At 38.2% G+C, this 12,495-nt stretch overlaps 1 protein-coding gene across 3 annotated transcripts in view; it reads left to right on the top strand.

Annotated features, from left to right (window-relative positions):
• The window catches only part of SRGAP1 (SLIT-ROBO Rho GTPase activating protein 1), a 298,498-nt gene that overhangs the window by 208,683 nt on the left and 77,320 nt on the right, over positions 1 to 12,495 (top strand). The gene's annotated exons all lie outside the window — the stretch shown is intronic.

Genomic DNA, 12,495 nt, shown 5'->3' with positions numbered 1-12,495 from the left:
GACCTGTGAGAAGTGTTTGGATTAAAAATGTATTGAAAATAGAACTAAGAGAAAATTAGAGGGGTGGGTTTTTTGTTTGTTTGTTTTTTAAAAAGGACAGAAATGACTCCTAGCTCAGGTCTTGAATAACTAGGTTAATGATAATACCCTTTCTGAGATGGGGACCCTGGAAAGGAGCAGTGATTCTGCTACATCTGTTGATAGTAAGGTTGAGATACCTATGGGGCGTCCATATGGAGATGGACGGTAGCATCAATACTATTAGGATATGTAGGACAAGAAGAACATGTCAAGTTTATAAGAGTCACCATCATGTTTGTAGATATTTATTGACCTCTTACTATGTAACAGGCACCTAGGTTTCTAAGCATAGTCTCATCTAATCATTATAACTTTGAGAGGTAAATACTATTTTCTCCGTTTTATAGATTCAGAGAGCTGACTGAGGCTTAGCTGCACTGTGTAACTTCCCCAACGTTACACAGCTCTAGTTGGGTTTCAAACTCAGACTTTAACCTCTAGGTTGAAATAATTCTGTTTAAAATAAATAACAGTTAAATATACCAGCTATTTTCAAATATTTTAAAGATCAGCCTTCAATTTAAAATGTGAACAGTTCTCAAGTGATACAACTTAAATATGAATTTTAAAAGAAATGATATGAAATTGATATTAATATATTGTCATATTCAAAAGAAACTGAGTACTCTTAGTGGAAATTGTAATTCCTGTTCGTTGACTCACTTTTAAGGCCATCAGAGTGTGGCTCTGCACTTTCCAAAGTGGCTGCTTATTTTCTGGGACTCCAATTTGCATCTATAGTGGTAATCCTAAAAATCATTAAGCTCGACCTTTTCACGGTGAAAAAGAAACTGATTATAATGCAAAGGCAACTAGAATCCTTTATGCTTTACGAGCCTGTTTAGCAAAACGCCTTTTATACTGAGCTCTCTAATAATTACTAGAAGGGTCGTTATTACCGCTAGTGAGAAAAAGTTAAGACAATATTTTTAATGCACTTTAAAACATTTTGTATGTGAAAGGACACAGAAGATACTAAATATCTTGATTAGATCAAAGCATTATACATAGTCAAAGAACTCAAGTTGAGACTTTTTTATACAAACCTCCAGTCTCTCTAGGCTTCTGCTCAAGTCTGTATCTGTCTCATACATTTTCTATGATAGATGATGATAAATTGATATTTAAAAAGTCATATAAATTTTCCATAGAATTTATATTTTAAAGTTAGTCTTTGTATTATTATAGAAGCAGTACGTTATTATAGAAATCTAGGAAATACTATAAGCAAAAATAAAATGATCACATACTTACTGCCCAAAATGGTTACTGTTAAAATGTAGACTTTTTCTGTGTCCACGCATACGTTTTTAGATCATACAGAGAGTACGAAATCACATTTTACATACAGCCTTATAACTCACTTTGTCTAGTCATTGATCTCCATCCTTCCATTTCAGAAAATTTCTATCTCATCTAATAACCAGACTGTATTCTCACTTGTGACCCCCAAAAATGTTTCTAAGCTGGTATGTTAGGACCAGATCCAATTTAGGATCACACATTGCATCTGGGTGGTATGTCCCTTCAGTTTGTTTTTATCCAGCCAAGTCCCTTGTTGAAGAGACAGTTGTTAAGGAGACAGTAGTTTCAGAGAAAGTTTCAGCCTCTCAATTTATGCGATAAGTTGTTGTGATGTTATATAGCCCATTTCTCTATCCCCTATATTTCCTACAAAGCAAACACACATCCATAGACTTTCTGGATTCAAGTTAAGCACTTTGCAACAGAATACATCATGGGTGGTATTGTTGCATCTTAAGTAGACGTGTAGCAACATAAGTTTAACCCACCAGTAGTGATATTGAAACTGATCAGTAGCTTACGGTGGTATATCTCTGATTTCTCCACCATATAGTTCAGTTTTTTTTTCCTTGAAACAGACTATGGATATTCTAAAACCTTTTGAATTTGGACTTTATTAAATTGCTGATGTGCTCAGTCGTGGCCAACTCTTTGCAACCCCATGGTCTGTAGCCTGTCAGGTTCCTCTGTCCATGGAATTTTCCAGGCAAGAATACTGGAGTAGGTTGCCATTTCCTTCTCCAGGGGAATCTACTAAGTTGGTACTCAGCAACATCTGAGCAATAATTTACTCTTGGTCAATGAAATGCTTTCTTAAGAGTACAAATTGTTGTTCAGTCACTCAGTCATATCCGGCTCTTTGCCCCCCCATGGACAGGGAAGCACACTAGGCTTGCCTGTCCTTCACTGTCTCCCAAAGCTTGCTCAAACTCATGTCCATTGAGTCAGTGATGCCGTACAATGGTCTCATTCTCTGTCGTCCCCTTCTCCTGCCCTCGATCTTTCCCAGCGTCAGGGTCCTTTCCAGTGAGTCAGTTCTTCACATCAGGTAGCCAAAGTATTGGAGCTTCAGCTTCAGCCTCAGTCCTTCAGTGAAAATTCGGGTTGATATCCTTTAGGATTGACTGGTTTGATCTCCTTGCTCTCCAAGGGACTCTCAAGAGTCTCCTCTAGTACCACAGTTCGAAACCATCAATTCTTTGGTGCTCAGCTTTCTTTATAGTCCAACTCTCACATCTGTACAAGACTCCTGTAAAAACCATAGCTTTGACTAGATGGACTTTTGTCAGCAAAATGATGTCTCTGCTTTTTAATATGCTCTGTAGGTTTGTCATAGCTTTTCATCTGAGGAGCAAGCTCCAAAAATCTCTGTGGGCAGTGACTGCAGCCATGAAATTAAGATGCTTGCTTCTTCACTTCAGTCGCTTAGTTTTATCCAACTCTTTGTGACCCTATGGACTGCAGCAAACCAGGCTTCCCTGTCCATCACCAATTCCCGGAACTTGCTCAAACTCATCATGTCCATCAAGTCAGTGATGCCATCCAACCATCTCATCCTCTGTCATCCCCTTCTTCTCCTGCCTTCAATCTTTCCCAGCATCAGGGTCTTTTCCAATGAGTCAGTTCTTTGCATCAGGGGGCCAAAGTATTGGAGTTTCAGCTTCAGCATTAGTCCTTCCAATGAATATTCAGGACTGATTTCCTTTAGTATGGACTGGTTGGATCTCCTTGCACCCCAAGGGATTCTCAAGAGTCTTCTCCAACACCACAGTTCAAAAGCATCAATTCTACAGTCCTCAGCTTTATAGTCCAGCTGTCACATCCATACAAGACTACTGGAAACACTGTAGCTTTGACTGGATGGACCTTTGTTGGCAAAGTAATGTCTCTGCTTTTTAATATGCTGTCTAAGTTGGTCATTGCTTTTCTTCCAAGGAGCAAACGTCTTTTAATTTCATGGCTTAAATCACCATCTGCAGTGACTTGGAGCCAAAAAAAATAAAGTCTCTCAGTGTTTCCATTGTTCCCCGATCTACTTGCCATGAAGTGATGGGACTGGATGCCATGATCTTAGCTTGCTCCTTGGGAAGAGTATAAATTAATAATGACAATTTAAGAAAATATTTTCAGATACTTCCAACTATTAACTTATCTATCTTTGTCACCTTATTTAATGGAATCCTTTTTTGTTAATTACTACAGGTCTAAAAACTTTAGTAATTCAGTACTTTGATAGTAAATTTCAAGTCTTTTGTATAGACATGGAGGTGATCTAATGTTTTTAATTTAATAATTCAGATTTTATCTGTTTTAGTTGAACTTCACCTTTACCTATCAATATTAAGTTTGGATACTCCAGATACTGTGTTATCTTTAGGGAGACGGAAAGGGTTTGCATTGGGGAAGGGAGGAGGCAGAGGAATTATGAAATATCTCTAATGCTTTATTTATTTGAAAGAATGCAGTTGCCCTTTGTTTCTATGGGAAATTGGTTCCAGGACCCCCCATGGGTATCAAAAGCCAAAGGTTCTCAGATCCCTTACAGTTAGTCAGCCCTTCATATCCGTGGAGGTGACACCTACAGATATGGAGAGCCAACTGTATTTGTTTGGCACTTGTCTGTAAATTTGGCATGTTTTATATTTAGAAACAGAAAAAGCAGAGAGTTAGAAAACATCATAAAAACCAGCCTTAAATATTTTAATCTAAAGTACACCCATGTGCTTGAACTTGCCAGTTTTTAAATTATGATTTATCTTTTTGTACAGAGTTTTAAATAGTCTTCCTTTGTACACCAACTCCCATTGTGTGTTAACTATGATTACTACTTTTAAATTTTTTATCATACAAGAAAAAATATTGTGAATATTTACAATGTTTTCACAATCTTATATAGTTGGCAATTGATAAACTAATTTGATAACAATTTTACTCTTATCTTTCAACAACTCTTTTCTCAACTATTTTATCCATTCAATATTTAATTATAATAAATAAAAATGGTACAAATACTGTACAGTCATCTCATGAAAGCCTAGACTAATTGAGCAAAATTATTACCTGGTGGCTCAGATGGTAATGAATCTGAGCAGTGAATCTCCTGCAATGCAGGAGACCTGGGTTCGATCACTGGGTTGGGAAGATCCCCTGTAGGAGGGCATGGCAACCCATTCCAGTATTCTTGTCTGGACAGTCCCCATGGACAGAAGAGCCTGGGGTCTGTAGTCTATGGGGTCACAAAGAGTCGGACACAACTGAGTGCCTAAGCATGGCACACTAGAGGGAGCCTGCTGGCTGCTCTCTACACATTCACAGCGCTTTGGCATTCGTCACTGTGCTTTAGAGAAGGAGGTCACCGCTCTCTGTAAGGGGTCACACAGTAAATATTTCAGACTTTATGAGCCTTACAGCCTCTGTCCCTACTCAACTCTAGTGCGCAAGTATCCACAGACAGTAAGTAAGCACATCGCTGTGGTCGTGTTGCAATCAAACTTCATTGATTATGTTAGGTCATGGGCTGGATTTTGCTCACAGGCCAGTTGGCTGACCTCTGCTTTGTAGAATGAACTAAGGGTTAGCTAATCCAGAGAGTCACTTAACCAGAAGACTGTTAAGATTCCTCTGTCTAGAAAGTTCTAAGTAAATTTTAGTTTGTAGAGTTAACAATATCTTATTTTGGCGTCAGTTGGGAAATTAACAAAGTTAATTTTATAGTCAGGTTTTTATTATGTCATTCTAAAAAATTAATATGAATTGCAAGTATTGGGCAAAGGAAATTTAATTGATTTGGGAGTTTAAAGGTATATTATAGAGTAAAATAGATTGTAGTTTCAAAAATAATAGATTTTGTGTCTGTTATCATTAAATATCTCCAACATTAAGTGCAGAAGAGACCATACTTAATTATTCTTTAAAAATTAGGATGTATTACAACCAGAAGAAAAACCATACAAGCAGCAAATATTTTTGATTGATGCTAAAATTTTTAAGTGATTGTGATTTGCTAAGAGAAGAGAGTTAGGGAGAATACAAGTCTTAATGCTAGGAATCTCTGATCTGGAATCATATTCACTACTCTGTATATCTCAAATTCTTAAAACAACTGGTTTTAAGACTGCAGAACTGATAATGTAACTTCTTTCAGTCCAGTTCTACACCTACCCACCCTCAAAAGGCAGAGAAACAAAATCCTCACCAGTAAGATTCTATTAATGCTTTGTCCCCGAGCACCTGCCCTGTAATAATAAAATATTTGTCATCCTTTCAGTACAGTTTCACAGTCTCCAGTTACTCCCTATAAAAGTTTGCGATCACTTTGAAGCTTGAAGGATAAATCTTACTGTTACAGAATCCCCCTAACTCCAGCTAATTTTCTTGGTAGGGATTTCTGTCATGTGTTTTATTAGCCATCTCTACAGAATAAGATTGAAATTAGATTATATATTTTGCATGCCATGTTTATTTTTATCATTTCTAAATCATCAGCTGTCCTAAAACTTTTACCTCACACATACATTTAATTAAAAAGCAACTTATTCAAAGTTCAGTTTTTCCTTAATTAGTTTGACTTTTCCCCCACTACATAATAGTATTAAGATTTATCTGTGAAAACCTGCCAAATTTTAACATTGCAGTCCCCATTAGGCCTGACCTGTTATTAGGAAAATTATAAAGAGATCATGTTAAATGGGTTAGGCCAGTGTAGTTATCATGTAAATTGATGTATGTATGTTTTTATCCCTTTGTAGAAGAAAGGGTATTTAAAAACTGAAATGAGTTGGGTGACCGAAGTGGATGGCCTTAAACATTCCTTCCAAGGGAGGTGCCATGGGCCTTTGTTAAAGAATTGCATCCACCTGGTTCCACCGCATCAGAGGCTGCCGTTTCTCAGACTCCAGTGCTTGCTTTTCCATCTTGGCTGTACCTCTGAATGTTCAAAGCTGCCTAAGATGTGATCCCTGCGTGTTTTTTCCCTTGGTCCCTTGCCTCAATACTATCCTATGGTCCTTATGATATCTTATCTTATTTTCGCTACCAGGCGTGATCATCTCTCTGGGCTTCATATTTGCATGTCCACTGCCCCCTGGACATCTCTAACCTTGAACGTTTGTTCCTGTTGTCATCATCCTCTGCACACGTAACTTTTTCTTACTTTACATCTCAGAAAATGATACCACATTCCACTCAGTTGCCCAGGCCAAAAACTCAGTTCTCTCATTCCTCACATGTAAATCATCTCTACGTCCAAAATATCCCAAACCTTGGTATTTCTCACTCCCTGCATTCTCAGTCTCTTAGAGCCTCTTCATCTCTTACCTCCCCTTAGGAAAGACATCCAGCTTCACTAAGACCTTCCAATCAATAGTTTATTCTCTTTCCAAGAAATCAAAGTACTAAAAAAGATAAATCAGACCTGTAACCCCTATTTAAAAACTCTTCATTAGAATAAAATTCAAGCTATTCACCAAGACCCTATGTGAACTGGCACTCACCTGCCACCCCGTGTCATCTCTTACAACATTCCTCTAAGTCCGCAAGCTTCAGGCCTTTCTATTACCCACACACACTCAGTTTTTGCTTGCCTGGGGCCTTTCTCTTTTTTTTTTTTTTTTCGTCTAGAGCACTCTTTGTTTCAGAACTTTCCAAGACTGATTCCTTCTTTTCATTCATGTGGCACCCAGCTGCCCTATATAAAGTAGCAGCACCCTTTCCCCCTAGCACTCCCTGTTCCTCTGACTTTTCTCTTTATGGCATGTACAACCTGACCTGTATTTATTGGGACTTGCTTGATTTGTTCTCTCTCCTCTATTGTGATTTGACTCAGGGTAGTTACAGAGGTTTGGCCTGGGGAAAAATGAGTCCGGTACAGCTTCTCTAAAGGAAACGATTGCCCCTCTGGGTGGGAGCTGAATTAGGCAACAAAAGATTTTTCAGCCTACTCCTGGGCTCCAGCATATGCAATCTCCGTTCTCCTTCTCCTGTCTCCTACTTTGTATCCATTCCTATCACACAGATGTACCATCTTGACCTTTTCCTTGCTAAAGAGAAATTCCAAACAAGTTTTGCTGAATGTTTAGCTGCAGTTGTCAAAGCAGGAACAAAAATTAAGTTGTCGGCTCTGGGTTGTCAGGTACCCAGACCTGAAAGCAGGTTTGTAAAAGTTGCTTGTAGTTTAGACATCCAGTTCAATCCCACAAGAGGCCTCTCTGTCACAAAATGTGTGGTTGGTGTCTTGGGTGAAAGCTAAAGGAGAGATTAGTGAAAGACCAAGAACTCAACTTTCTTCATTTGGCATCTACCGTAAAAGCGCTGAGCATGTCTATTTCTGGTCCTTGGAAGGCTGCCCACCATCATGTGAAAGCTGTGTCTTGCAGTTCAGTTTGCTTGGGCTGCGCTATTTTTCAGGGACTCAAAAGATGGTGTAGACCAAGTCCTTACCCAGTATCTGTGGTTCTGGAATGGTCAAGGCCAAGCTTATTAAAAGGAGTGCTGATGTTAAGATAGAATACTTCTGCATGCGTTGCTTCCCTCTCCATTCTCATGACCACCACTTAATTTTGGAGTCACAGGCTGGAGGCTGCTTTGCAAATGACATTGGCCATTACTGTTCCGGAAGCATGTATGTGGGACTTCTTTCCCATGATGTTCCATTATGGTAATCCTAAATCCAAACTTCCACCCCCTTAGGGTTCCTCATGTCATGGAGTTTATTTCCCCCCAATAAAAATTACCTCCCTGAACAGCTATGATCCAGTTATACCTAACTTTCTGACATTATACCCACCAAGTATATACTTCAGTTGATCTCTCAACCTTTGGGGTAAGAGAAAGTATTTGTCACAGGCCACAATACCTAAATTGTATCTTCATTTTTTACCCTATTTGCAACCCTTTTGCCTAAGGCAGTTAGCCTTACTGTGGTGATTTAGACTAATGCCTAGTGGAATCTATCTTGGCAGCTCATAGGATGTAAAAAAAAATATACACCCTTCAACTTCCAACAGTCTTTCTTTCCCCAGCTTTAATCCATAATTTAATATGTCCATTCAGAGGTTTTCGTCCATCAAACAACACTATTTTGTTTTTATGAAACATTTTATTGGTTTCTTAAGTATTTTCATCATTAAATGCACTTGGGTTATAATTCAACTCTTTGTTCAAAAACTGGCTTTTCATATTGTCATTAATAATTCATAAGCTCCATAGAATTACTTTAGGCCTTTTAACCAAGTATCTTGAATCTTAATATATCCAGTGTCATTTTCGCTTCCAATTTAGAAAAAAAAAAAAAATGATTGTGACAGGCCTTGCTGTCTCAGGAGACCTTGAAGAAGAATTTTTTTTCCTGTTTCTTGTTTCTTTTAAAGTTCAGGATAGTTTAAAAACCTGGAGTGTAGAAGATGGTGCATATCACAAGTAATAAAACCATGCCAGTTACCTCACAGACCAAAAAGTGCCAGTAAAGGTCAGAGAAGGAAATTTGCCATCAAAGTTCGTCACAGAAATCTTCTAAGTGTTGTTCTCAAAGTCCCAGAGGCACCCAGGGAGGCCCCTGGGTCAGTTACTAAACCGCATGCATGCTTCTCCCTACATGATTAGGAAACCATAGTGAATTCAAAGGTCTCTTACTGGGACCAGACCCACCAGATTTGCCTGGCTGAACTGGATGTAGAAACATGCACGGGTACTTTTAGAATCTTGACATTTACTCCCCAAAGAAACCACACTTAGAAATTTGAGGAGTGAACTAAATCTGGAAATAATGAAAATTTGGTATGTATTTTTCAGAGCTGTAATTCAAGTAGATAGTTGGGATTGAATCTCTTTCTTCCTCTTTTTCCTTCATCCTTCTGTTTTTTCCTTTCTCTTTTATGTTGAAAAGAGACTTGGTTTTTTCAGAGGGGAGGAAAAACTTTTCTCTGGATTGTTTCTTTCCTCTCAATATCAATTTTCTGTTAAGTTCCACTGGGATCTGTCCTCGTAAAATAAAGCAGCTTGTACGATCTGCTTCATTAAAATCAAGTTGAATCTGATTCTTTTAGAATGGTAGGGTGTGTTGAAGCACTAAAATATCTCAAAGAAATGAGGCCATTTTCTTTACAAATTCATGTTTTCCTAAGATGAGGGGTTATTGAAAGAATAATTTTCAGTCCCTCTGATGTACGTAAAACTGCTACACAGAACCATTATGTATTTTTGAGGAATAAGAGGAATAAAAGAGGACTTTGCTCATCCAAGGCTAGAATTTTTTAATCAACCGAAAATCAGTCTCTATATTTGAGAGCAGCTGATTCCACTGGAAATGTATTAATGCAGAGGCTGATTGTCACATTTCACAACTGTATTTTACTTTCATTTGTAATTGTGATGTGGCAACTACTGTCTGCTTTTTTACATCAAGAGATTTTTAATCAAGTCGATTCTCTGACCTGGAGAAATGGCACCCCAAAGGACAGAGTTCAAGACCCTTGATTGTTTTAGTCCAGTGCTTCTCAAATTTACTGTGTGTATGAATCAACATGTGGATCTCTTTTAAACTTTAGATTCTAATTCAGTCTATCAGGGGTGGGCCCAAGAGTCTGCATTTCTGACAAGCTCCAGGCAATGCTAATGCTGCTGAGCCACAGACCACACTTTGAAAAGCACGACTTCAGAATATGTTTATATAAAAATTCCATGTTGAAGCATTCTGAAATTGGAGGGGGAGTGTGGAATCAAGTGTGTTAGCATGTCTATGGACAGGCCATTGATTAAATCCTGGGTCAGGAAGATCCTCTGGAGAAGGGCATGGCAACCCACTCCAGTATTCTTACCAAGAAAATCCTATGGACAGAGGATCCTGGTAGGTAACAGGCCAGCCACGGCTGAGCGACTGAACTGAACTGAGTACTTAACACTTAGTTAGCACACAACTTGTTTCATGTTTTATGAAGGTACAGATTTAATCATTGGCCTGTCCTTGTTGTTGTTGTTGTGTTACGTTGCTTCTCCAGGGGATCTTCCTGACCCAGGATTTAATCAATGGCCTGTCCTACAGTGGCACCCCACTCCAGTACTCTTGCCCAGAAAATCCCATGGACGGAGGAGCCTGGTAGGCTGCAGTCCATGGGGTCGCTAAAAGTCTGACACGACGGAGCGACTTCACTTTCACTTTTCACTTTCATGCATTGGAGAGGAAATGGCACCCCACTCCAGTGCTCTTGCCTGGAGAATCCCAGGGAAGGGGGAGCCTGTTAGGAGGCCGTCTATGGGGTCGCACAGAGTCGGACATGACTGACGCTAGTTAGCAGCAGCAGCACTCTTTTAGTAACAAACAAATGAACAACTTAAACTTGAATTCCTTGAGAATGCAGATTATATTTTACTGAGTTCTAGTACAGTGGTCCCCAGCCTTTTTGGCACCGGGGACCGGTTTCATGGAAGATAAAATTTTTCCACAGACTTGAGCAGGGGATGGTTTCAGGATGGTTCAAGCACAATATATTTACTGTGCACTTTTTTCCTGTTATGGTTACATCAGCTCAACCTCAGATCATCAGGCATTAGATCCTGGAGGTTGGGGACCCCTGTTCTTAGTTTTCATATTCCTAGAGCCTAGCAAATGCCCAGGAATCTATAGATGGCCAATTAGTGAGCTGAGCTGAATTGAATCAAATTGAATTGACGGAATTTCATTAGAATAAGGATGACCTGCTTTTGTATATTTAAAACCACTAGTTTTATATTTGTATTGCTTTTATGTACAGATTTAATACTGTCAGTAATTTATAATTGACCAATATTCAGACTTGTTTTCCTTTTAAAAGTATACCCTTAAAATGCAGTGTGAAAAAAATAAATATAAATCAAAGGTAGTGAAGATTCAAGAAGCCAAAGCCCTAGTATGCCTGGGAGTATTAAACAAAAGTCTATCTCCAGTAAAAGGACTTTGACAGTCATTTCTTATTTAAAAATTATATTCTGGAGATAAGAATGAAGGCATTCGTGGGGTGTTTAGGCAGATTCAAACCTGTTCTTCCCATTTCTGAAGGAGTATACTTTAATATTTCTTCAGTAAATTATACAGATATCAAAATGTTACAGTTAGTATGTTTGCATCCTAGAAGGATTTCAGAAAATCACTGTATCAATTTCAGTATTTTTTATTATTTCCTTTCAATATTTGATTTTGCTTCTTGTATTTTTAATAGCTTTATTGAGATATAATTCACATACCATACAGTTAACTCATTAAAAATCCACAATTGGCTTTTATTATATTCATAGATTGTGTATATATTACCACAAAACAATTTTAGAACATTTTCATTACCCCAAAAAGTTCTGTACTCCTTAGCCATCACTTCCTAATTCCTTTATCCCCTAATTTATCTTCTGTCTCTGAGCAACTACGAATTTACTTTCTGTCTCTATAAATTTGCCCCTTCTGGACATTCATATAAATGGAGCCATACAATATATGGTCTCTTGTGCCTGGCTCCTTTCACTCTGTATACTATTTCAAGGCTGATCCATGTTGTAGCATGTTATCAATACTTCATTCCTTTTTATGGCTGTATATTTCATTTGGAGAAGGAAATGGCAACCCACTCCGGTATTCTTGCCTGGAGAATCCCATGGACAGAGGACACTTGTGTGCTGCCATCCATAGGATTAGATAAAGAGTTGGACACAACTGAGCAACTGAACAATGATATTTCCTTTTGTTTGTTTATTTGTTGATGGGCATCTAGGTTATTTCCATTCCGTTGTTAATAATGCTGCTATAAACATTCATGTACAAGTTTTTGTGTGAAAGTATATTTTTATTTGTCTTGTATATATACCGAAGAGTAGAATTGCCAAGTCATATGTTAACTCTGTGTTTATTAACCTTTTGACCTGTCAGACTCTTTTCCAAAGTGGCTACAATGCTTTACATTCCCATCAGAAATGTATGAGGATTCCAGTTTCTCTACATCCTCCCCAATCCTGTTATTATCTGTCTTTTTGATCATAGCCGTCTTAGTGGTATCTCAGTGTTGTTTTGACTTGCGTTTCCCTGATGACTTATCATGTTGAGTGTCTTTTCACATGTTTATTGACCATTTATATTTTTTTTCTTTTTTG

This window comes from Capra hircus, chromosome 5 (assembly GCF_001704415.2).
Source record: "Capra hircus breed San Clemente chromosome 5, ASM170441v1, whole genome shotgun sequence".
NCBI lineage: Eukaryota > Metazoa > Chordata > Mammalia > Artiodactyla > Bovidae > Capra > Capra hircus.
The sequence above is the reverse complement of the archived record's forward strand: the minus strand, read 5'-3'. Positions and strand labels throughout refer to the sequence as shown.